At 37.8% G+C, this 26,039-nt stretch overlaps 1 protein-coding gene and 1 pseudogene across 3 annotated transcripts in view; one reads left to right on the top strand and one right to left on the bottom strand.

Annotated features, from left to right (window-relative positions):
* LOC111144937 (vesicle transport through interaction with t-SNAREs 1A) overlaps nt 1–26,039 on the bottom strand; it is a 376,195-nt gene that overhangs the window by 286,099 nt on the left and 64,057 nt on the right. The window lies entirely within an intron of this gene.
* LOC111144936 lies at nt 23,129–24,447 on the top strand (annotated as a pseudogene).

Here is a 26,039-nt window from a genome sequence, read left to right as displayed (position 1 = left end):
ATTGGGATGGTAAAAACTGGTCACTTGGATAGCTTTCTGGATGTAATTAAGCAAATGATATGTTGAGTTTATAAAATGTTCTCTGATTAAACTTGTCTTAAAGAATAAAAAAAAAACCACTCATTTCAAATATCAGAGATAGTTCCTCTTGAAAATGACACAACTGATGCAGAAAATTGAACTCTTTACACTGGAGTATCATTTTACAATTTAAAAAAAATCGAGACTGTTTTATTAAGAGTTATATTTAAATGCCTGACATTGGTATTTTCTCCTAATTTTTTTGTAGTTTGAAATTTTAAGTAAGCTGATTGTAATCAGCTATTATTTAGCCTGCAGGATCATCACTAAACTGACTGAAGACCAAAAAAGGCAAATTCCTTCCAATGACAAACTGCTTATTTTATTGATAATTTCCCTCTAAAACATCAATAAATAATTTTACCTTTTGTGGAATTTTTAGTAGCCTCACTCTCCATTACTAAGTGCTCTGTATACTTTAATTCAGATGACTCAAAGTTAATGAAGCTGAAACATCGACTGTATTTTGATAAACTAACTAAAATATTTTTACTTTATTATCAACTGTATAAAATCTGTACTTTAGCCAAATGCAAGCATGAGAATTTGAGCTGGAAATGTCACACACTCAGCTACAGTTTGAAGGAACCCAATTCATAATGCATTTTATAAATAGTTAATGACTTCTATACATAAGCTAACCAGGCAAATCAAGAAATTGTCAACATTTTTAGTCTTAGTTGTCAGTTACCACTGTCTACTGGTGCTTTCTATGTGGCTTCTGGAGAAGACAGAAGCTCTATGCAGTTTGTAATCTATTGCAATTTCAGGTCTGTACCATAAGGGTGGAGAGCTTCAACTGACAATATTTGACACACACACACACACACACACACAAACACACACACACACACAGTTAAATACAAGAGCATTTCTCACTTTTAGTTGTGTGTTTGTGTAAAGCTCATTCCCTCTAACTTATACTAAACTTAGGTGGACTAGACACAGTTGGGCAGAAAAATCTGTAGACCATATACGAACTATAGAAAGAGTATGGCAAATTAACAAGTGACTGTTATCCCTAAAAAGTTAGACAAAGTTTCGATGGCTGTTTTAAACTGATGACAAAAGTGAGTCCTTCGTTGAGAAAGTGAGGATTTCAGATTCCAAGCAGTTTTCACTATTATACGGATACTGATTGGCTCATTTTGCACACCGATTGGCTGATTTTCTTAAAGTCAAGTTCAAACAGATACACTTGCCCAGTTCTGTCTGGAAATTTGGCTTGAAACAATCTGTCTACTTGACCCAAGCCTTAATATTTCCCAACTGAACAGAATATGTTTCTGGAGAGGCACTGCTAGACTACAAACAAAATGAATTAACTTAGCTGAAACTAATTAAGAACCGTGATCTGTGGTGCAGCCTTCTATACCATTCTACATGTGAAACAGGGTACACATAGCCAGAATGAGGATTCTACAACCCACCACTCACATAAGCGTAACAATGCAGTTGGTTTATTACTAAAGCATATATGAGAATTTAATTTCCACAGCGTGCACATGGCAAAGCAATTGCTTAAATTGCCTCACCTGGGAATTTAATACAATGTTATCATCAGACCAGCCACATTGTAAATAGATTTATAATGCTTTCCATGTGTTGCACTCTGTTGCATATGAATTAAGTAATGATCTGGTATTACAATAAAATCAGCTAGTTCCCACACCTGGCAGACAGGATATTTCACTAAATTAATACCCATACAGCTACATCACAAGGCAGGGGAGAGGAAACCATCTCTAAGGCATTTGACTTGAGCTTTACATGGGAGGCAAACACTCCATGGCTGTGTAGAATGTCACTATGTTGAATGGGCTGCTCAAGACAATCTGTTTCTAACATCTGTATCACAGAATTAAGACTTTCTCATTTCCATTCAATTTTGGCCTAATTTTCTTCATTCAGTACTTTAATTACTAATCAGCAATCCACAACATTCACAAACACTAAGAAAGCCCTTTATTCTAATCTATGTGCTGCAGACAGCCAAATAATTGATACAAAGTGCAACATGGTTTTGGTAAGTAATGAAAGAACTGCTTGTCCTACTTCCTAATCAAATTGGTCTATAGAAGAAATGGTTAGTAGATTTCTCCATAGGTCTAAAACAAATTACCCAGTCTGGCCAGACTTTTCCATTGCTTCTACCATGTCTTTCAATCTCCATATATTTAATAATGCCCAAAGTTACCAGGTGATTAGAAATTGTTATGTTTTTATAGCCAAAGAATTTAACTGCTCCTGTTACAGTTAACACTTAGGGATATCTTACAGAATACCATGAAATTATATTTATTAGCTAGTCATATAATTGCTGGCATTCATTTCTTACTGAATTCTAGCTGGTTTGAATTAAATAATATCATACTTCTATAGTGCCCAGATGGCATTTTCTAAAATGCATCTATCTTTGGCACAAAGCATTCCATTTTTAAACTCACTTCTATTTCCCCATGACCAATTTCAGCCTTTCAAACACACTCCACCCCTGACCCAGGACTTAAAAAAGCTCATCAATCCAGGACAGGAAACTTACATTTTGGAGGAAAAAAATAAAAAGGAAGTTATGAAATTTTGTTCATCACTGTGTTCTCTGTACCACATTAATTTCTGTACCACAATAATTAAAAAAAAAAAAAAGAAAATTAAGATTAAAACACACCATGCTACATGATTTAGGTAAAGGCAAAGTATAGTGTTAGGTAAATGTTAAATCCTTGGAATGTAGTTAGGATGAAAAAAGTGCAGGGCACTGAGCAAGAGGAACAGAGATAACATTTCAGTATGTGATCTTGGTCAAATTAAGTTTTCTGAGTATCACTTTCTTCAATATCTAAAATAGCAACAATATTTATTTCTTGGGGCTGCTGTATGAATTTATATATTATAAACAAATGGAAACCTATCATACATAATACTTTGGATGTGATAACCTTGCAAAAGACATTCAGCTAAATATTAGTTGGTAATATTGGAAAGGATGCAATAAAATGTGTACACATATATGGCTGAGAGTAAAATTAGTGTATCTTCCCTAGAAAATGATGTACCAATATATACCAAAAGCAATCTTAAAAAGTTCAGATTATGATCCCAGGGTCCTGGGATCGAGCCCCGCATCGGGCTCTCTGCTCAGTTGGAAGCCTGCTTCCTCCTCTCTCTGCCTGCCTCTCTGCCTATTTGTGATCTCTGTCTGTCAAATAGATAAATAAAATCTTAAAAAAAAAAAAAAGTTCATATTATTTAACTCAGTAAAGTCTACTACATTGTTTTGCCCAATTTCTTATTCTGCGATGCTACCATTTTTGGATGACTTTCAGTAGGAAAAACTTTACTGCATTTCTTTAATGTTATCAGAGAAAGTAGGTTCCAGTCTGTTTCTTCTAAGTAATCATTCCACTAAACAAGGCTTGCTCCTGCTCAAGGGACTGTTTAGAGTTAAAGGTCAAGCTCATTCCTCGGAAAGTGCACATGCCACATGTCACCAATATTGTAACATTCATAAAGGGAAAGCACACTTTCTATCTATCATAAACTCATGGCCAATGGGCCATATGCAAGCCACCAGAGAGAAAATACTAGGACGCCCTGCTGCTAGGCTACCAACAGTTGGAAAAGCAGGTCAACATGAGAACACTGAAAAGAATCCATTGTTCTTAGTATGTAATACCAGGAAAAGATATTTAAATTTTTTTGAAAGAAAATAATGTCTTTCTATCATAATCACTTTCATTTATTCTGCTTATACTTTCAAAACATTTTACATGTTTGAAGTAGATATTTATGTTTTGGCTGCAAACAATGAGCTAGATTATACCACACTTCTATTTTTAAAATTTTATCTATACTATCACATGTGACTATTTATATGCCTATAATGAGGTTATACACACACACACACACACACACACACACACATAGAGGCTCATGCAAACCCATATGCAATCCATATGGAATAAGAAGTCTATTTGAGCTTCACAATGCTAGAATAGACCTTTATTTATACTAGGAACTCTGACCCCATTGCTGCTACATCATTTAACAATTTGCAAAACAGAGAGCCCAGAAATCATGTAACTGTACTTCTTCATTTCCTCCTCCAGCAATTCTAAACTTCAGCCTAAAATTTAAGTTTAGCATTGGTGTTTCAAAATACAGTGTGAGTTAGTATCGTGGCCTCACTTGCTTGCATGTACTTGTAGTTTATGACTTTCACATTGCTTTTGAACACAGTGCGGCTGTGTCTTAAATCGTGTTAGCTTGTCAATCAATAATTAAGTTACTTCATTCAGAAAATCAGCTCATAATAGAATGCCCAGATGTTGTTGTCAACATCTGGAACAGTGTTAAGTTTTCAGTCAACGAAATCTAATTCTTTGAAATCTTTCTGAATATAAAATAACTCTATAGATTATACTTGAAGTAATCAAAATGTCAAAATGTTTATTGTTTTGTTTGACAATAATAACATATACATACCCTATGTACTCCCACTGGAAAAATGATACTCTGATAGATGAATGCTATATAACAGATGCTTTATTTGTATTTTTAAAGGAACCACTGAAATACAGTACATGAATTACATAATTAAGTTGTATGTAGGTATCCTCATGTAATCTGCCTAGCATCAGGAAGGAAAAGCGTGGAAAATCTGTCCATAGCCATAATTTCATGTATTCTAGATATCCAAGAGCAAATGATCTCAATGATTCTGTAACTGACACCGAGCTATTTCAAAAAGAACAGAACCGACATAAGGCAACGTCTAGACCAGCCTTTCATATTTAGAGATGAAGAGTTCTAAGCCAGATGAGTGATCTCCCCAACGCCATACACTTGGGAAAGACTAGGCAGAAGAAGGATGGAATCTGTTTCCCAACATCAGTGCTCTATTTACTTAAACACGCCACCTTTCATTCTACCAAACCACCATGGCAGGCTGGGGCCATCCTACTGCTCCGTCCCCAAGGCAGGCTTGGCTACACCATTCACCTGATTCTAGGAATTTATCACCAACTATAAATTTGATTAGTCTACAGATTTTGTTTCTTGTCACTCTCTTCCAAAATAAACAAACAAAAAACAAGCCTTTACTTATACATTGTTGTCAACATCTGGAATCTTGACAATAATAAAATTGGAAGTTCAAGGGTGATGAATGCTTAAGGCAGAACGTTTTATATCATAGAATAAAACATCTGATCTGAGGGTGAGTCACAACCACACTTATGGGTGTAACTTAGATATGTTTCAAGATTAATCTTCAAAGGCTCTGCCATAAAGCACCAATAATCTACCCACATGGCGGGAGAGAAGCAGCACTGGTTATTAAGATGGGTTAAGAACTGCCTTCTTGCAGTTCTTCCATCCTCCATGGGATCTGGTGACTCCCTATATACTTACTCTATAGTTTCAGATTGGAACCAGCCATCTCATGGGCAAACAATGTTTACAGTATTTTTCCCCCTAATACTTGCTTTTGAACGCACATTGTGACAGATTCTTTATTGTAGTATGTGCTGTGTTATAGTGAGGTTATGGTTCTCATAGTTCAGAGATGCCTTTTAATACTTTATGAATATAGCCAATAAAACTGTGATGCTTAGGCAGTAAAACTAAGTTCTTTGAGCCCGAATGCTCTATGGAAACATTCTGAAGATTACTTCCCCATCCGGGTGACCCCAAACTATAACATTTAATAACTATGAATATTCATACCTGGTTCACAAATATGTTCTTCCTATAAGACTCTCTACCTTCGGCTGAAGAGAATAAAATCCTGCCTACTCAGGGGCTTTGCTTCATCAGTTAAATGTTGTTTCTTTTATATCATCAGTGTATCACTTTCTACTGGTTCTCTCCTTGAAGGACATAAACATTCTCAACTATACCAGCTTCATATACTTCAAAATGTTACTTCAGCCCATGCTATACTGCCCAGCCAATCCCCAACCCCTCTTTATCCTTCTTTTCCTGGCCAAGGTTCTTGAATGGGTATCCCAGGAACATTAACCTCACTTACTCATGCCCCCGCCACTTCTCAACTTAAAACAAACTTGATGCTTTCCTGTCATGCCACAGGACTCCTTAGGATCACCAGTATCTCCCTAGCTAACAAAATCATTGGCCATGTTTTCTAAGTAAACTTTTGGAAGTTTTAGAATAGCTAAACATTTACTAAAAAGTTACAAAGATAGTAGAGTCCCCATGTAACCCACACTTAGGTTCCCCTATTAACACTTTACATTAGTATGGTACATTTGTCACAGTTAATGAATCAACAGTCCATTATTACACATTATTATTAACTAAAGTACATACTTTTTCCAGGTTTGCTTAATACTTAATGCTCTTTTTTGTTGTTCCAGATGCCATCCAGGATTCCATGTTATATTTACTAGTCATCTGTTCTTAGGCTCCTCTTGGCTGTGACAATTTCTCAGACTTCCTTATTTTTGATGATTTTGAAAGTTTTGAAGAAGACTGGTCAGGTGTTTTTGTAGAATGTCCTTCAACTGGGATCTGTCTGATGTTCTTCTACTGACTAGACTGCAGTAATATGTTTTTTGGAGGAAGACCAAAGAAGTAAAATGCCATTTTCATCAGATCATGTCCAGGGTACATACTATCAACATGACCTATCACTATTGATGTTGACCTTGGTACGTAGCTTGAAGTAGTGTTCGTCATGTTTCTCCACTGAAAAGCTACTCTTTTCCCCCTTCTGTATTGTACTTACTATGTGCAGCCCACATTTAAGAAGTGGCTAGTTATGCTCTATCTCTTCCAGGGAGGAGTATCTTCATAAGTCATTTGGCATTCTTCTACTCAAAAGAAGTCTACTCAATCATTATCCAATCATTTATTGGTATCAGTATGGACTCAAGGATATTTATTTTACACTTTGACTTATAGTCTAATACTATATCATTAATTTTGTTGCTCAGATTGTACCAACTTTGGCTCCAATGGCCACCTTTCAGTCCTCTTCTCATTTGACCTCTTGATAGCATTTGACATCATTGCCCACTTTCTCCTTAGCAGTTACTGTACCATCCTCCTTAGGAATTCCTCCCATCCTCTGGTCTCTCCTTCTCAGTCTCCTTCATTGTAACTTCTCTCTCAGTCTGACTGGGTCTTCATCCTAGACCTCTTCTCACTCATTTGAATGATCTTATTTTTACTCACTGTTCTAACTACCAACTAGAAGTTGGCAAAGACATGTTTTTTTGCATATTATTCTTACAAATCTAATTCCTACTGGGTGCCTTAGAAAAGCTGAAGGCATCTCAAACTTAACACAGACATAGTGGGGCATTTTCTTTCTCTATTTATACGGCTCTTCCTTCTGTTTTCCCTAGTTGGATGTATTGTTTTACCATGCACAGTCTCCCCAGATAAAAATCTAAAAATTATTTCCAAATCTAATACATCACCAAGAACTATGGATTTTTTCTTTTTTCAGAATATCTACAACTGGGCCTCTTAGCCATATTTCCAGGATGTCTGTTACCTTATGAACTAGTCCCAATTCTTTTCCTATAACTGTTGTTACCACATATTTCATCCCTCTTTTTATATATGAATTATATTTGAGAGATACCTGTATAGTAAGCCTGACATGTTTTAAGGCAGAGGTTAGCCAAAAGGTATAAATTCTCAGTTCATCTTAGGAAGTAAAGGAGACCCCTTCAAACCAATCTCAGAATATCAAAGCCCCAAAGGAATCACTGGGTAAAGATACAACTTATTTCAGAATAGGAAAATAGAAATAGTTAAAATAGAAAGCAAATACATTTGACAAAAGCCGATACAGGTATACCCTGTTTTTGGAAGATACACATTATGCCCTCCACTTAAGGGCCTACATCAGTACCTGTTTTTGCTAATGGGAAATCTGAAGAGGATTTTTGCTTTTACAAAAAAAGGTGAAAAGTGAAAATAACATTCCACATTTGTTTTTCAGTGAGCTATTGGGGAGGGAGCTCCCACCCTGAGTGGTGAAAGGGGCCCCACTCAGCTCCTTCCGCAGGAACAGCACACAGCATCTCAGCATCAGGCTGCCAGAGTTCTGAACTGGGGCTGTGAGCATCTGTGCTTTATCTCCATTTATTTTGTGTATCCATTAGCGAGCTCTTCCCTAAGGTATCAGAAAAGCTTAAGACAGGTTGTTCTTTGGGTCTGGGGATGTTTAAAAAAAAAAAAATCTTTCCATATAACAATGATCATTGTTTCTTTGCTTTATGGCATTTCGGCTTACGGATGGTTTCATAGGAACACTCCGCTTTCTGATAGTGGGGGAAACCTGGGTACTACGGGAAAATGCTAAGCAACAGACCTCTCTCCAACTTTATAAGTCAATACCACATTTCCCTTTAATTTCAAATAGAGGCATGTCTCATATGAGCTATTTTTTTTGTTCTCCTAAGTCAGATATTCCCTTTTTTTTTTTATTATGTAGATGCTAAAAGACCACCATTTCAAACGAGATGATGTGCATGCATATTTCTTCTTTGTTTGTCTGATTTGTGTAGCTCAGGAATATGGATTACTTCTGTTATCTGCACGAAGAAGCTCTGCTACAAGCCTGGCATTCAGTTTGCTTTTATCTCTGAGACCCCAAATTGTACCGTTAGGCAACAGAGGGCACTTATCTAGATTGAACTGTCATACAAATAGATTTTTGTCAGCCATTCAATTTGTATTGGGGAACACGCCAACAAAAACAAAACCTGGCGATTTAAAACAACAAACCTATCCTCTCCTGACAGGAACAAATTGCTGTATTTCAAATGAGTAAGAATTACTATAGATCGCACATCCTGCGTGTGGGTGCTATGGAAAGAAAAATATTCTCGAAATGAGTTCTGTCTAGTTTTTCTGGCAGTGGTCTAACATAAAGCAAACACGCAGTCTACATAATACTAATAGGCACACAAGGAAAAAAAATCACTAACAGACAGGAGTTACATGTTATCAGAGGACAATGAGGCTTTCTGATAAAATTCCGGGTCAAAATTCAGTGGCTACATGAAGAAGGCAACATTGTGCTGCATTTTTAATTTGTTCTCTGAACTCTGGTCCTTCCAGGAATACAGGTGGTACCTCTGCCCACAAAATGCTCAATTGGAGTAGTAAGACCATCACTCCCCCTGAGCCTAACTTGATTCTGGCTCTGTGTCTTCCACAGCCACTGAAAACTTTAGAGAAATGACTTCACCATAGTTACACCCCTTCCATACCTCAGGCCATTTTGAAAAATATTCAGTGTTCATCTATTCAAAGTTGGTTTTAACCTCAGACAGTAAAGATATTGCTAAATTAATCAGTAAAAACACAGTAATAAAATTTTTACGACTTGAAAATAATTTCAATCTGTCCATCAGTATGTTTAACTCTCTCCTATTATTTTTGTCTGATTTGAATCTCATTCTCTTTTTTATAGGCTCCATCTTCATTCTGGACTTACGCAGCTACTCCTTCAGTGACATCCCAACTTAGACTTGAACATGAAAATTCAGCCCTGTGAATCCACATCAAGCTGAAATAGTAAATATACAAACTTAAAGGTCAAACACCATGTAATTTTGCTGAATAGAGAGATCTAATTAGTATGAGTATTCAAACACAAATATTTACATTTAAAAATGAGTTTTCTTTAACAAAAATTATGTCACAAGAAATTCGTACACAAAAATTCTGTAATATGTCACCTGAAGAAGCTGTAACATTATAATTTGTGGCAACAGGTACTGGGTGTCAGATCTTCAGATTTTATTAAGGGACTATCTGAAAAAATAATATACTCCAGACACAAGGCATGAAAAGGACCTCATGAATGGTAGTTAAAATAGATAACAAGACAAAAACACAGTGAAATATAATAGTTCAAGTTGCCTCTACATTTCAGTAAATAATAGAGCTATCTGAGAAAAAACATTTTTACCTTGAAGAAAGGTATAAAATTACATTATTTAAAAAACATCAACAGATGCATGATGAACGCAACTTATTTTCAAATGGTTCAGAAAACAGGCATATATGTAGAGAGTAAAACATCAGTAGAGAAAGCATGCACAGATGACAAAGCAAATGGAACAAAATGCTAACAAGTAAATCTAGTCAAAGAATCTATGTATGGCATGCCTGGGTGGCTTAGTCGTTGAAGCGTCTGCCTTCGGTTCAGGTCATGATCCCAGGGTTCTGGGACCGAGTCCTGCATCGGGCTCCTGGCTCAGCAGGGAGTCTGCTTCTCCCTCTACCCTTCCCCCCTGCTTGTGATCACTGTCACTCTCTGTATCCTACTCAAATAAATAAAATCTTAAAAAAGAAAGAATGTATGTATGTATGTTCTTTGTACTATTCTTCAAACTTTTCTGAAAGTTTGGGATTATTTCCAAATAAAAAGTTTAAAATGATTAAAAAGTGTGAAAAGATTAGTGGGGGAAGAAGGTAGAGGCTTTTGATAAGCTATTTTTCTACAATTAGTTAATGTCTGAGAAACAAATCCTTGATTAGATAATCATTATTGTTAATCAAAAATATGAGACCTTTCCTCAAAATGGTCAAAATCAGAAAATGAAACTGTTAATTTTTACCATTTATGATGGGGTTTCCCATTTTTTTCAGTAAAAATACATAACTTTATTTGCTAGGGTTTTTTTGGTTGTTGTTGTTAAGATTTTATTTATTTATTTATTTTTGACAGAGAGAACAGAAGAGACTGTGAGAGAAAGCACAAGAAGGGGGAGCAGCAGAGGGAGAGGGAGAAGCAGGCTCCCCACTGAGTAGCGAGCCCAATGAGGGGCTCAACCTCAGGACCCCGGGATCATGACCTGAGCGGAAGACAGACACTTAACCAACTGAGCCACCCAGGCATCCCTTATTTGCTAGTTTCAAATTAGCAACATAGTTTTCTTTTTGTAGTTCAGTTATTAGAATGGACTCAGTCTAAATCATCCATGGTTGGGGCACCTGGGTGGTTCAGTCAGTTTGGCAGTTAAGCATCTGCCTTTGGCTCAGGTCATGATCTGGGGGTTCTGGGATTGAGCCCCCATATCTGGCTCCCTTCTCAGTGGGGAGTCTGCTTATCCTTCTCCCTCTTTCCTTCCATCCCCAGTTCATGCGCCCTCTCTCTCTCTTTCTGAAATGAATAAATAAAATCTTAAAAAAAAAAATCATCCATGGTCAGTGAAGTTCAAAGTTATCAGGTTAATAATAACAGAATATTATCCACCATTTAAAATGGTTTGGCAATAAAGTCCAATTGTTTTTTTCCTTCATTTCATTTCAAATTAGAAGTTCTGAGGACACTAATTCTAAATTAGATTGCTTAATAGATAGTAAGAAATGATTTATCATTATTATTTAACAAAAACACCTAGAGGATCCTAATACAAATCTCACTGGAGTACTTGTACTAACTACAGATCTTCTACCATGCTCTTAGGTCATTCTCTAATGTTCTTGAAGAGAACACACATTCTCAGGTAGTTAGACATGTGCCTGCTAGACTTTGACTTGATTTGGCAACCAAGGTATTGCTGATCTAATTTTGAGTGTGATGGCCCTGGACAGGGACTGAGTGCAATTCTATTCTCTGAAAAGAACACAGCCAATTTTGGTGCTCTATAAATATGCAATCATAATAGAATCTTAGGGCTAGAAGGGACCCTGAGAGGTCCTCCAGTCGGCCTTGTTCCCTTACATCATCCTACACTGAACGTATCTTATAAAAACCTATGGAAGGAGGTGCCTCAATTTTCACAAATGAGGTTTACCAACAGTCACTGGCTATTGGCAGGAACTATTTCCCTACATTAAGCTCAAATGTATGGCATTATAGTTACACATACAGTACAGACCAATAACACCTCCTGACCACACTTGGCAGAGTAGTTCTTCACACATTTGAAGACACTTAAAAACTCCACAACTTTCCATCACGGAAAATGATCCCAGGACCTTTCCCTATCTGTCTAATTTTCCAAATGTTAATCATCTGAAGGGCCCACGCCATAATTTTCTCTGTTATTTTTAGGAATGGTAGCCCCCAACTGCACTCGGAGGTGGACATTAGTAGACTCTTCCAAAATCTAAATGAACCAATGTGTACCCAACCTTATTCATGATATGTAAAGCTGTGGAGATCCTTTTTTTTTTTCCTCTTTTATTCCTTATTTCTGCTCTGAATATTTAATATTCTTTACACACATTAATTTTTATCTGAGTTTTGGGGCTAGTTTCTATTACTCTTATTTTCTGGTCCTTTGAAGAAACAATATGTTAAATCAGAGAGACCTCCAATTTGGGCATCTATCTGATAAACCTGGATTCAAACTGCAGCTTTGTCCTTTTCTAGTTGTGATTACTAAGCAAGTTTTTGAATCCCTGTGTACCTCAGGTCTAATTAAGATAAAGTTTATGAAATAGCTAGTACAGTGTTGAACGTGTACTAGAAATTAAAGAAAAATCACTGCTTTGATAATAATAATTATTATTGAGAATGCCAGCAAGTCGCTTTCTCCAGTGTATCAAACTCTGGGTTTGTTGCCTCAGCTCTTTAATATGACCTCACAAACCTATGGCCCAATATGGCCCTGTCAGTTCTGCTCCCAGTCATCACCCGAACTCCTGATATAAAGACCTGATTGCCATTCCAATCCAGTTCCTTCTGGCTCTAGAGACTCAATTTTGCCTCTTATTTTTGGCTTTTTTTTCTTTTGACTCTTTTTTACTTATATCTGAATTTAAGTTCCTCTGCTTTGAGCCTTAATGTTTTCTGAGCATTTAGGTTCCAATTCACTCTTCTGCTCTGTCTCTAGAAGAGAAAATACCTGTCTCTGTTATCCCAAGCTCTAAAAGGAATTCAGGCAGTAATACAAGATAGAAGCTTCAAAGATAATGTGCTTCATTATCAGCACATTATTTAACAGTACGAGTTGAACTAACTATGATTTAAGTCCCAGTTTTGCTATTTATTATTTGTGTGGCTGAAGAGAGGGTGTTTAACATTTCCAAGTCTCTGTCTCTACATCTGCATAAGAAAAATAAATATACTTTGTTACAATAATTACATGGGACTTGCAATAAAAACACTGCTGCAGGGGCACCTGGGTGGCTCAGTGGGTTAAAGCCTCTGCCTTCGGCTCAGGTCATGATCCCAGAGTCCTGGGATCGAGCCCCGCATCGGACTCTCTGCTCGGCAGGGAGCCTGCTTCCTCCTCTCTCTCTCTGCCTGCCTCTCTGCCTACTTGTAATCTCTGTCTGTCAAATAAAATAAATAAAATCTTAAAAAAAAAAAAAAAAAAAAAAAACACTGCTGCAGAAGTTAACAGGTTCCCTCTAAATCACCATTTTCCCTCTCTTTCCCCTCTAGGGTGGGGTGGGTAGGTGAGAAACAAGACCAAATATATTCTGAATGCTATGCTTGGCAAAACTAGAAACCAGATATTATTCATGGATCCCAAAATATGTGGGGAGCTGTCAAAAGCAGATGAGATCATGCAGAGCTACTTGGTAGAGGGTGAGAAAACACATGAAGGTTAAGAGGTCTCAGCGATAGCTGAGCTCAACAGGCACCAGCCAAAATATACCTCTTCAAGGTGGGAGACTCATTCTGAAGCATAAAATCCGTGTGCTTTGTTTGAAACAATGGATGTGGGGACAGGTGTTAAGTGGCCACTGGCAGACTTTCCTAGACATAGTTTATCCAAAGAAGCAGAAGAGACATGGTAAATAAAGAATAACACAGGACTTTGGTTCCTTATAGAATATAGAAGGTTACAAGAGACCATTGCCTTCACCTTAACAAACAATGCAAGCTGGAGAAGCGACAAAATCATCATTTTTAAAACCTGAAAGAGAGCTGATGGCACAAAGACACCCAAGTGAAACATCCCAGAAAATCCATGAGCATTACATAATAAAGAAGAGGCCCAGGGCACCTGGGTGGCTCAGTGGGTTAAAGCCTCTGCCTTCGGCTCAGGTCATGATCCCAGAGTCCTGGGATCGAGCCCCACATCGGGCTCTCTGCTCAGCGGGGAGCCTGCTTCCCTTCCTCTCTCTCTGCCTCTCTCTCTGCCTACTTGTGATCTCTCTCTCTCTCTCTGTCAAATAAATAAAAAAAAACACAATCTTAAAGAAGAGGCCCATGGCTATTCTCATTCCTGGAGGAGTAGAATAAGCTTCCGCAGATATAGGTAAAAAGAAACCGGCCAAACTTCTAACAAACCTTTAGGGTCTGCATCAGCGCTGGCATAATACATTAGGATTTGAACAAACCTGAGCCACAGAGTGAGGTATAAGGTTTACTAACAACTAAGGTTCACTAACATACTTGACTATTGTAGGCTAGGGATGGGGCAAGATGGCTGATAGAAACCTATCTGAGGCATTCCACCATTTCAGCCACCAAAGGTTGGAGTGAGAGAGGGGAACAGGAGAGCTGAGAGAAAATGCTTTGAGGGATTCTGGGTCTTCAAAGAGTGTAATCTCACTAATTTCCTAAGGCTCAGCTTTGGTGGAGCAGAGAGAAATCTCCAAAGGTATAGAAAGCCAAGATCAGGACTGGAGAGTAAAGACAACTCCCCAGAGACTCAAAAAGTTAGCAATGGGGATGTAAAGCAGAGAAAGAGATCCCACAAATCAAAAGGATGGTGGCTTGGCTGAAAAGCAGAATGAAATCTCTGGAAACTCACCAGAGCTCAAAGCTCAGGCCCTGCTGAAAGGAAAACCTAACTACAGCCTCAAAATGTGAACTAAACTGAAGCTACAAAAAAAGGAGCCCACACACAGCCCAATTATAGGTCAGACTGACTCAGCCACTCCCCCATAGAAGCCTGAAAGAAAAGGGAGTGTTTGTGTTTGTTTTGTGTGTTCTATTTTTTGATAAAATCTTCCTTACTTTGCTCTCTATTCCTCTTTTATGTAAAATATCCAGCACACAATCAAAAATTACAAGACACATGAAAAAGCAAGAAAATGTGACCCATGGTCACACACTCAGAGATGATCCTTGTGTTTGAATTATCACACAGGGACTTTAAAATAACTATAATAAAAATACTAAGGGATACGGTAGAAAAGATGGACAACACACATTGCAGAAATGGGGAATTTCAGTAGAGAAAGAGAGACTATAAAATAAACCAAATATAGAGAAATGATATCACAGAAAATGTGGTATCAAAATGTAAATAAAATGAGATTAAAATCACTTAAGAGCATACTGGAAACAGCAAAGAAAAGGACCCATAAACCTAAAAGGAGATCAATGAAAAGTATCCAAACCAAAACACAAAGACACAAAAAAAGTGAAAAAAGCAAAGCAAGGCATACAAGAACTGTGGAATGATATTAAATGACCTAACATATTTGTAACTGGGAGTCAAAAAAGGAAAATAGAGAGAATGGGGAAGAAGAAATATTTAAATAAATAATGACTGAAAACTTTATAAAACTGATGAAAGAGATCGCCCCATAGGTCCAGCAAGCTCAATGAATCACCGTCAAGTTCACACCTGCTGCAAAGAAACCACACCTAGGTACAACATAATTAAACTGTCTGCTGAAGCACAAAGATACATAGCAAATCTTAAAAGCAGCCAGAGGATAAGGGAACATTCATCACAGATAGAGAGCAAAAATGGCATAAATTATAGAAGACTTCTCACCAGTACCAATGGAGGCCAGAGGATAATAAAATTGTATCTTTAAAGTGTAGAAAGGTAGGAAAATAAACCTGTCAAACCAAGAGTCAATGTCCAGTGAAAATATTATTTAAAGCTGATGGTGAAATAAAGGCCTTTCTCCCTCCAGATAGATAAAAGCAGAAAGAATTCATCACCAGCAGAACTGTTCAACTGGATATGCTAAAATGAATTCTTTGACTGAAGAGATAAGACACCAAATGGAAGTTGTGAATTGCATGAAGGAAGAAAAGAGCTCCAACAAGTAAATATCTGAGTGGATATAAAAGACTTTTTCTAAGTATATGTCATAAGGCTCATGGCATATATAGAAGCAAAATGTAAAACAAAAAGGGCATAAAGGGTGGGAAGGATTTCTACTATGGAAGGTCTTAACATTGTCCATGAAGTAAAATGAGATTGTTTGAAAGCAGAGTGTAGTAACTTAAAGATATGTACTGTACTCTCTTATGGGAACCACTAAAAAATACCACAGAGGTATTCTTAAAAATTTAATGTAGGAGATAGAATGTAATATTAGAAACTGTGATTTATTCTAAAGAAGGCAAGAAGTAAGGAGCAAAAGAACAAAGAATAAGCACAGTATATATATACAGTCACATATGTAAAATATATGTCATATACATGTCAAGTATACCTCAATAAAGCTGTTTTTCCAAAACAGGAAAAAACAAAGTGAGCACTAATACTATTATTACTTACATTTTACTGAAAATACTAGCAAACATAATTAGACAGTTAGAATTAAAGCAAAAACCACCACTACTTAGAAATGATGTAATTATACGTCTCAGAAACTCAAGAGACACAACTGAAATTGCAAACTACAAGTGAATATAACAAGAGAGCAAGCTGAAATATTAAAATACAGAAAACAATTTATATATACAAATGACAACCAGTTAGAAGATGTAATGGAAGAAAGGCTCCCATTTAAGGTAAAAACATAAAAGATAAAACAACCAGGAATAATTTTACCTTAATTGACTTATAATCCTGAGGTGAAAAGGCCTTTCTAACTATGATTCTAAAAACAGAACCATAAAAGATAGATGATTTGGGGGTGCCTGGGTGGCTCAGTGGGTTAGGGCCTCTACCTTCGGCTCAGGTCATGGTCCTAGGGTCCTGGGATCGGCGGGGAGCTTGCCCCCCCCCCCCCCCACCCACCGCCTGCCTCTCTGCCTACTTGTATCTCTGTCAGATAGATAAATAAAATCTTAAAAAAAAAAAAAGATAGATGATTTTGACCATATAAAAGTTAAGTATTTTTGAATGGCAAAATATAGAACAGGGATAGAATAAATTTAGTGTTCAATTTAACAAAGTTTAAAGACAAACTACAAACTGAAAAAAAAAAAAGCAAATTATATTTTGAACAAGGGTTAAGCTTCACGACATAGCAGTCAACACCTTGTAGACATTGTGGGTTTGGTTCCAGACCACCACAATAAAGCCAACATTGCAATATAAAGTGATTCAAATTAATTTTTTGGTTTTCCAGTGTATATAAAAGTTATGTTTATATTGTACTGTAGTCTAGTAAGTGGGCAGTAGCATTGTGTCTAGAAAAAAATGTACATACCTTAATTTAAAAATATTGCTAAAAAACGCTAACCATCGTCTGCGCTTTCAACAAGTCATAATCATTGATCATAGATCATCATAAAAAATAATAATAGTGAAAGGGTTGAAATATTCAGTTAGTATTGAGAATTACCAAAATGTGACATAGAGCCAAAAAGCGAGCAAATTCTGTTAGAAAAATGGCGTCAACAGAGTTGCTCAACAGAGTTGCCACAAACTTTCAATTTGTAAAAAACACAGTTATCTGTGAAGCACCATCAAATGAGGCATGGTTGTACAAAGGATTCTTAGACATTAATATGAAAAAGAGCAATAATCACCAGTCCCCTAACCCCCAAAAAACTCACAAAGGATAAAAACAGTTCCTGAAAGGGGCACCTGGGTGGCTCAGTCATTAAGTGGCTGCCTTCACCTCCGGTCATGATCCCAGGATCCTGGGATCGAGCCCGGGATCGAGCCCGCTTCAGGCTGCCTGCTTGGCAGGAAGCCTGCTTCTCCTACTCCCACTCCCCCTGCTTATGTCCCTCTCTCGCTGTGTCTCCCTATGTCAAATAAATAAATAAAATCTTTTAAAATAAAAAACAGTTCCTAAAAACATTCCATCCCACTCATGAGAAAAGTTTAATGAAAACTACATTAAGCTACCCCTTTATTCCTATCCATTTGACCAATATCCAGAAGTCTGATACTTCATGTTGTAAGTGAAAATTCATTTTGTGAGTAACTGTCCTCTCGTGCATGGCCATGGCAAGTGTCAACTGGGATATGCCCCATTGAGGACGAGTGTGGAAGGGTTATCAATATTACAAACGCACACACTCTTAGAAGAAGTTCTATTTTTTTCTTTGCATGAAAAATGACAAAAGTTCAATGTCATTCAGTGCAGCACTACATGCAATATCAAAAACCATTTACCAACAGGATTGGTTGAATAAATCTGGAACATTCATACAATGGAACACTCTTCAGGTATATACATATAAAAAAAAGAATGCGTGACTTTTACATACTGCTTTCCAAGATCAATTGAACAGTGAAGAAAGCAAGGTTCAGAATAGTACGTACAGCTTATGTTGTCTTTTGTATGGCATGCCATCTTGTTATTTAAAGGGGGAAGGGAGAAGAATGTACATTTTGTATTTGCTTGTATATACATAAAGAAAAGCTGAAAAGATATACAAAGAATTAATAACAGCAGTTACCGAGGTTAGGGATTTGGGGAAGAGTGGAGTGGGGAACTGAGATGGGCAAGAGAAGTGGGAGGGAGAATTTTTCCTGTATAAATGATGATCATCTTTAATCAGTACCATAATCTCCAGTATCTACTGGGGAAAAGTTTTCCAATAATGCAACAAAAACCTTCAGGTTATATTTTTAGGACTTTTTGGCAATTGTTAATGAATACTTTGAAGGATAGTTTAAATAATGGGGACATTTTAGGCATGAGATTAAGAAAAATAAAAAAAATTAAAAAAATCTTTAAAAAGGAGAACTGGACCGTGGAGAAGTTTCCCAAGGGAAAAAAGCAGGAATCCCCATGTCTGACTCAATTGAGTCAAGTGGCTTGGGTGGATTGCTGAACAGTGTGCCACAGGGTGCAATCGCACTTTGGCCCCTGTACCAAGGGATAAGTAATCCAGAAAATGTTACCATTCATAATCTCTGCAGATCCAGCACATCAGATTCTTGTGAATGGGTAAAATAAGAAATGGTAACTAAAAACCCAATCCATAACAATATAAATGCACTATTTCACATGGATCACAAGAAATAAGACTTTCAAAACCAATCAATTAAGTGATAAAAGATGATGTCTACCGAACAGGCCAGAAGATATTAAACACTATATTATATATATAATATTATATTATATAAACAATATTATATTATTATAACATAATTATATCATTATATATTAAACATTAATATAAGGACTGTCCTCTTCAAGTCTCCCTCCAAGCAACGATTCTGTTAGTGGAAGAAAACTTGGAAAATTTATTTAAAGAAAGCATTTGATCAATATCAAAAATTTTAATTTTAGGTTTCACTAATTACAATATTAGCACCTTATCAAATGGGAATCCTCTCCCTTCTCAGGAAAAGCAACAAGCAATGCAAAAATTTGTTTGCTTTCTTTTAGGGATAAGAGAAAGCCAAGGCAATTTAAATTAAAAGCATACTTCAAACTTCCATAAAAACTCTGTTTTGTTTGTTCCTAAAGAACCAAGTTGTAAAAACATGAAAATTAGTTGCTTGCAGAATACCAACACTAGAAATAGAATAATAGGAAAGAAATCAAATTAGTTGTGTTAAAAGAAACAAAAGAAGTAGGTTTAACTCTAAGCTACCAATAAAAAAGTACATAGACTTAAATTAGAGTTTATACTTTCTTGAAAAGGTCAAGATCTCCCTATTCCTGAGCAAATTGTAGACACGTGGTTCCAGGGACTAGAGCCAATGTTAATAAAACAAGATCATGCTATTGATCACAAGCAGGAGTTGGGAAGAAAATGAAGACAGTAATATACAAGTTAAGTCTCACTTTAAGAAAAATACACAATCTGATGATAATAGGTCAGCAGTCATGTTCACAGAAATTTAACACATGTAAAAATCATATGCAGGCATCCTTCTAAAACCCCACATTTATCACATTGATTAACCATTCAGTTCCATTTGATTTATGGAACATCTCTCTCTCTTTTTTTTTTTTTGGTAACTATAACTGAGTTGAAGGCCACAGATATAACTGCAGATACTAATCCCTAATTTATCCACGACAGGTAAAAAAGAATTATACTAGATTGAAAAAAAAAAAAAGAGTAAGGATTCTAGTATATTTTGCTACTTAACTACAACGATGGCTAATCACATTATGTTTATTTGTAAAATAGCAAAGAGGATATAGAATTGTAGAAGTTGGAAGACCTAAGATCATAGAAACTGAAGTAAATATCTACTTTAAAGGTTCCCACATACAACTATGCTCAACACTACTGTAAACTCATGCAATATCTCTTTAAGAAAGCTCTATTTTCCTTAAGACATTATTTTGGAAAACAAGATGCTACTAGTCCCCAACCAAAAAAAAAAAAAAAAAAATTCTTACTATTCAATTTACAAGTAAATTTTTGGTGTAAAAGTTCTAGATTTCTGGGGAAAAGATAAATAGCTACCCCCCCCCCAAAATTTTTGTTTTCAAATAGTAATTAAATCATGGAGTTTTTGAAAAATGTGACTATTAATACTCTTTAAAAAGTATGTTAAAATATTGATCAGGAATGAAAAGAATTTTAGAAGCAATATTTATAACTTCTTTCATTTTCTCTCTCTTTTTTTGTAAATGACTTTTAAAAACCATAATCTAGAATTTGCTTTAAGAGAGAATAGAAAGATGGAAAATTCTTAAAATAGCTTAACATAGAAGACCAGAAATATTTGAATTAATTATAAACTAGAATATGTCATGATGACATAAAATAAGGACTGCTACTAGTTTTTTTTTAGAAAAAAAAAATTTTGATTAATAAAGCCACAAAGTTTTACTGAGAATCTCATGCTCAAAAAAGATAGCGAATCTGAATAAAACTATAGGCATGGAATTCTGCACCATTCACCAATTTGTCCATTCATTGCTGCATTTGTTTAGCATTTTTTAACAGCACTACATGCCAGGTATTATATTATTAATAAAGCAGATTCCTGGTGTGAACTCCTCAGTGAGGCAGGCATTAAGACAAATAACAGTAATAAGTATAAACTTGGACTATAAAATTGAGGTTTGTATTAGTACAGTAGAAGAAAGGAAGGAACTAGCCAGTTTGATCAGGTCAAGAATGGTTTTACAAAGGTGGTGTGTGACCTGGGGTTTACATGATGAGTAGTTTATCAAATGGAAAAGAAGAAAGGATAACCATTGCAAAACAAAGAAATAGAATATGTACCATAATTAAAGCCTAAAACATGACGCACGACACCACAGAGTGGGGTACTTTGACATGTCTGGACAAAGAGTGAAAGGGGAAGAACTGTCAGAAAAAACAGAGGAAGGGATCATCCTAAGAGGCCTTGACAATGTTAATCAAGAATTCAAAGCTGAACAGCTCACAGGCTTTTCCTCTAAGATCAGAAAAAAGGCAAGGGTGTCTACTCTCACCACTTTCATTCAACATAGAACTGGAAGTCCTAGTCAGAGTAGTTAGGTTAAGAAAAAGAAATAAAAGCAATCCAAACTGCAAAGGAAGAAGTAAAATTGTCTCTGTGTACAGACAACATGATGTTATAAATAGAAAATTCTAAAAGCTCCATGTAAAAAAACCTTCTGGAACAATTAAATAAATTTAGTAAAGGTGCAGGATATAAAACCAACATACAGGAATCAGTTGTGTTTCTATCCACTAATAAACTACCTAAACAGGAAGTTAGGAAAAGAACTCCATTTATAATAGCACCCAAAATAATAAAATAAATAAATAAATAAGTAAAATAATAAAATCCTGCAAAATCCTGAAAATTACAAAACATTGATGAAAGAAATTAAAGAAGACACAAATGGAGAGGCATCCCATGTTCATAGATTGAAAACAAATAGTGTTTTTTTCTTTTGAGAGAGTGAGAGAGAGGACACCTGCACACATGTTGAGTCGGGGAGCAGGGAGGGACAGAGGGAGAAGGAAAGAGAGAATCTTAAGTAGATTCCAAACACAGCACAGAGACCGAATGGAGTTCAGTCTCAACGACACTGAGATTATGACCTGAGCTAAAATCAAGAGCTGAACAATTAACTGAGCCACCCAAGCACCCCAAGAATTAATATAGTTTATTTTGTTTGATCTGCTATATTGTTATTTTTAAAAATTTTTAATGTATTTTTTTTGTATTTTTTTGTATTTTGGGGTTTTTTTTTTTTTTATTTTTTATGTATGTTAGTACATCCTTAGTTTTTGATGTAGTGTTCCATGATTCATTGTTTGCATATAACACCCAGTGCTCCATGCAATATGTGCCCTCCTTAATACCCATCACTGGGCTAACCCATCCCCACACCCCCAACCCCGCTAAAACCCTCAGTTTGTTTCCCAGGGTCCATAGTCTCTCATGATTCATCTCCCCCTCTGATCTGACCCCTTCATTTTTCCCTTTCTTCTCCTAATGTCCTCCATGCTATTCCTTATGTTCCACAAATAAGTGAAACAATATGATAGTTGTCTTTCTCTGCTTGACTTATTTCACTTAGCATAATCTCCTCCAGTTCTACCCATGTTGATGCAAATGGTGGGTATTCATCCTTTCTGATGGCTGAGTAATATTCCATTGTGTATATGGACCACATCTTCTTTATCCACTGATCTGGTGAAGGGCATCTCAGCTCCTTCCACAGTTTGGCTATTGTGGACATTGCTGCTATAAACACTGGGGTACATGTGGCCCTTCTTTTCACTACATCTGTACCTTTGGGGTAAATACCCAGTAGTGCAATTGTTGGGTCATAGGGAAGCTCTATTTTTCATTTTTTGAGGAACCTCCACACTGTTTTCCAAAGTAGCTGCACCAACTTGCATTCCCACCAACTGTAAGAGGGTTCTCCTTTCTCTACAACCTCTCCAACATTTGTTGTTTCTTGCCTTAAATTAATATATTTTAAATGTCTCTACTACCCTAAGTCATCTACAGATCTAATGCAATTCCTATTAAAATCCTAATGATGGCTTTCACATGGAGGTGGGAAAGACTGGCCTATAGGAATGATTACCAAACTCCACAAAGGAGACCTGGGCCTTGGGCTCCCAGAGAAAAAGAAGAAGGTGATCAAAGAACCAGAGACTCAATACTCAGTTTTAAACAGTGACAATTATTTCACTGAGGTCTGTCCCACAAGAGCCACATCCCCCTCAAAGAGTGTGGTCCTAGGGCAGGTATCTGAAATGCGTCTAGTGAAGAAAAAGAAGGGCCACAGCACCCTCTGTGAGCAGTACTTAGAACCTGATACCACGGTATGTGCTAGACAGAGAGAGAAGTTGCCCAGCCTCAGGAAGCAGCTTCTTGGTTCATTTTGAGTTCCAAGGTGGGGAGGAGAAACAGAAGATGAGGTCCTTATGGCCTCTGACAATGTGCCCTGGCTTGAGAGTAAAGACCTTCCTGGACCCCAGACAGGGAGAGAGGGTGATCAGAGTTGGCAAGAAGGAGAAAAAGGCCCAGGAGGCTGCAGCCTTCTCAGCCAGGGACCCTTGGTTCTGTGAGTCTGGGGACGCTCTGTAGGGTGCTTGGTGGGGAACGATGGTGAGGAGCAGGCGGCCTCAGGGCAGAAATGGAAGCAGGGGAGCCCCACGGAATACACTGTGAAAATGAAGAAGAAAAAGGTGTCACCAGAGGGGAAACAACTCCCTAGGGTACCTTGAGCTCTCTAAGTCAGTAGAGAGGAAAAGAAGTAAGAAGCCAGTCAAAGTTGAGGCTCCAGAATCCTTCCCAATAGGACACAACTCCAAGTCCCTGGCAAAGAAGAAAACGAAGTCCAAGGAAAAGGCAGAGTAGCCAGGCACTGAAAAGCTGGCTCTGAAGAGGAATAAAAAGAAAAGGAAAGAGCAGAGGCAGCAGGAGAACCAGGAGAAGAGGAGCCTGACACAGACGTAGAGATGGTGCTGGAAAAGAAAGGCCACACACATGGGTGCACAGAGACCAGGCGATGTGAAAGGCCTTGCAAGGAGAGACTGAGTGTGAGGCAGGCATGACAGAAGTTTTGGAAGGAAGGAAGGGAACAGGAACACAGTTTGGCCAGTGAGATACACCTGGGTTTGAAAATGAGCAACAGAAACTGACATTTCCCAAACTTATGAGTAGTTTTAAAAATGGGGCCCCGTCATTAACCTGATTGGAAGGCCCAACATGGCTCTCTACAAGGCAGTGGGCGGCCAGCACCCTGCCGCGGAATCTGCAGCTGGACTATGACCAGGCCACGAGCTGGCAGTATGACGGGGACACTGGCCTTGTCTTTTTCTCCACAACCTCACACAAAATCTTTTTTATCAACAGGAGTGCTTTCAAGTCAATCAAGTTTGAAGATTAAACTCTACTGTCTTATCCTTCAAAACAGCCAAAATTGCTTTTATTATTCAGTTATAAAGATGGAAGCCATCTGACACTTGTCTCAAATCAATCCCCTGCAGTGATTAAGGAAAACCATGCCCATGTGCTTGGACGTACCGGGGTCAGGGAAGCTCATGTGTCAGAAGCCAGAGAACATGTGAGTGGCTAATACCTACTATTTGCTGTGTTAAGCATTCCATCCCTGTTTGAAGATATCAGCATACATAAATAACTAAATTTGTTGAGCACCTAGTATATGCTAGGTACGTACTAATGTGTTTCCCTTGCATCAATGTATTTAATCTTAATAATTATGAAATAGATGCTATTATTATCCTCAGCTTACCAATGAAGAAACTGAGGTTCAGGGATGAAGTAGTAAAATTGCCTGGGTTCACCCAAGAAAAATCCTAATGGCACTTTTTACAGAAATAGAGTAAAAGAGTCCTACAATTCATGTGGAACTGTAAAGGGCCACAAATACCAAATCAATCTTGAGAAAGAATTAAAGTGGAGACATCACATTTCTGGGTTTCTAAATATCTATATAAAAAGCTACAGTAAACAAAACAGTATGATACTGACAAAAAGATAGACATATTGACCAACGGAATAGAACAGAAAGCCTAGAATAGATCCACACACATATGGTCAACCGATCTTTGACAAGGGTGTCAAGAATACACAATGGGGGGGGGAGGAGTCAAGATGGCGGAGAAGTAGCAGGCTGAGACTACTTCAGGTAGCAGGAGATCAGCTAGATAGCTTATCTAAAGATTGCAAACACCTACAAATCCAACGGGAGATCGAAGAGAAGAAGAACAGCAACTTTAGAAACAGAAAATCAAACACTTTCTGAAAGGTAGGACTGGCGGAGAAGTGAATCCAAAGCGACAGGAAGATAGACCGCGGGGGGAGGGGCCGGCTCCTGGCAAGCAGCGGAGCAACGGAGCACAAAATCAGGACTTTTAAAAGTCTGTTCCGCTGAGGGACATCGCTCCAGAGGCTTAACCGGGGTGAAGCCCAGGCGGGGTCAGCGCGGCCTCAGGTCCCGCAGGGTCACAGAAGGATCGGGGGTGTCTGAGTGTCGCAGAGCTAACAGGTATTAGAATGGGGAAGCCGGCTACAGAGACAGAGCCGAGGAGTGAGTTCTAAGCTCGGGGTTACCTTGAACCAGTCGCAGGCTCGGTCAGCTCGGAGCGCGGCCAGAGGCCACGGTGACGGGAGTAATTGGGCGCCGTTCTCTGAGGGCGCACTGAGGAGTGGGGCCCCGGGCTCTCGGCTCCTCAGGGCTGGAGACCGGGAGGTCGCCATCTTCATTCCCGCCCTCCGGAACTCTACGGAAAGCGCTCAGGGAACAAAAGCTCCCGAAAGCAAACCAGAGCGGATTACTCAGCCCGGCACTGAGTAAGGGCGGTACAACTCCGCCCGGGGCAAAGACACTTGAGAATCACTACAACAGGCCCCTCCCCAAGAAGAACAACAAGAAACCCAGCCAGGACCAAGTTCACCTACCAAGGAGTGCAGTTTCAATAGCAAGGAGAGCAGCGGAATTCCAGAGGAGGAGAAAGC

Source organism: Enhydra lutris, unplaced genomic scaffold (genome assembly GCF_002288905.1).
Source record: "Enhydra lutris kenyoni isolate GAN:26980312 unplaced genomic scaffold, ASM228890v2 scaffoldscaffold12, whole genome shotgun sequence".
Classification (NCBI taxonomy): Eukaryota; Metazoa; Chordata; class Mammalia; order Carnivora; family Mustelidae; genus Enhydra; species Enhydra lutris.
Note: the sequence above shows the minus strand (reverse complement) of the source record. Positions and strands in the feature narration are given on the sequence as shown.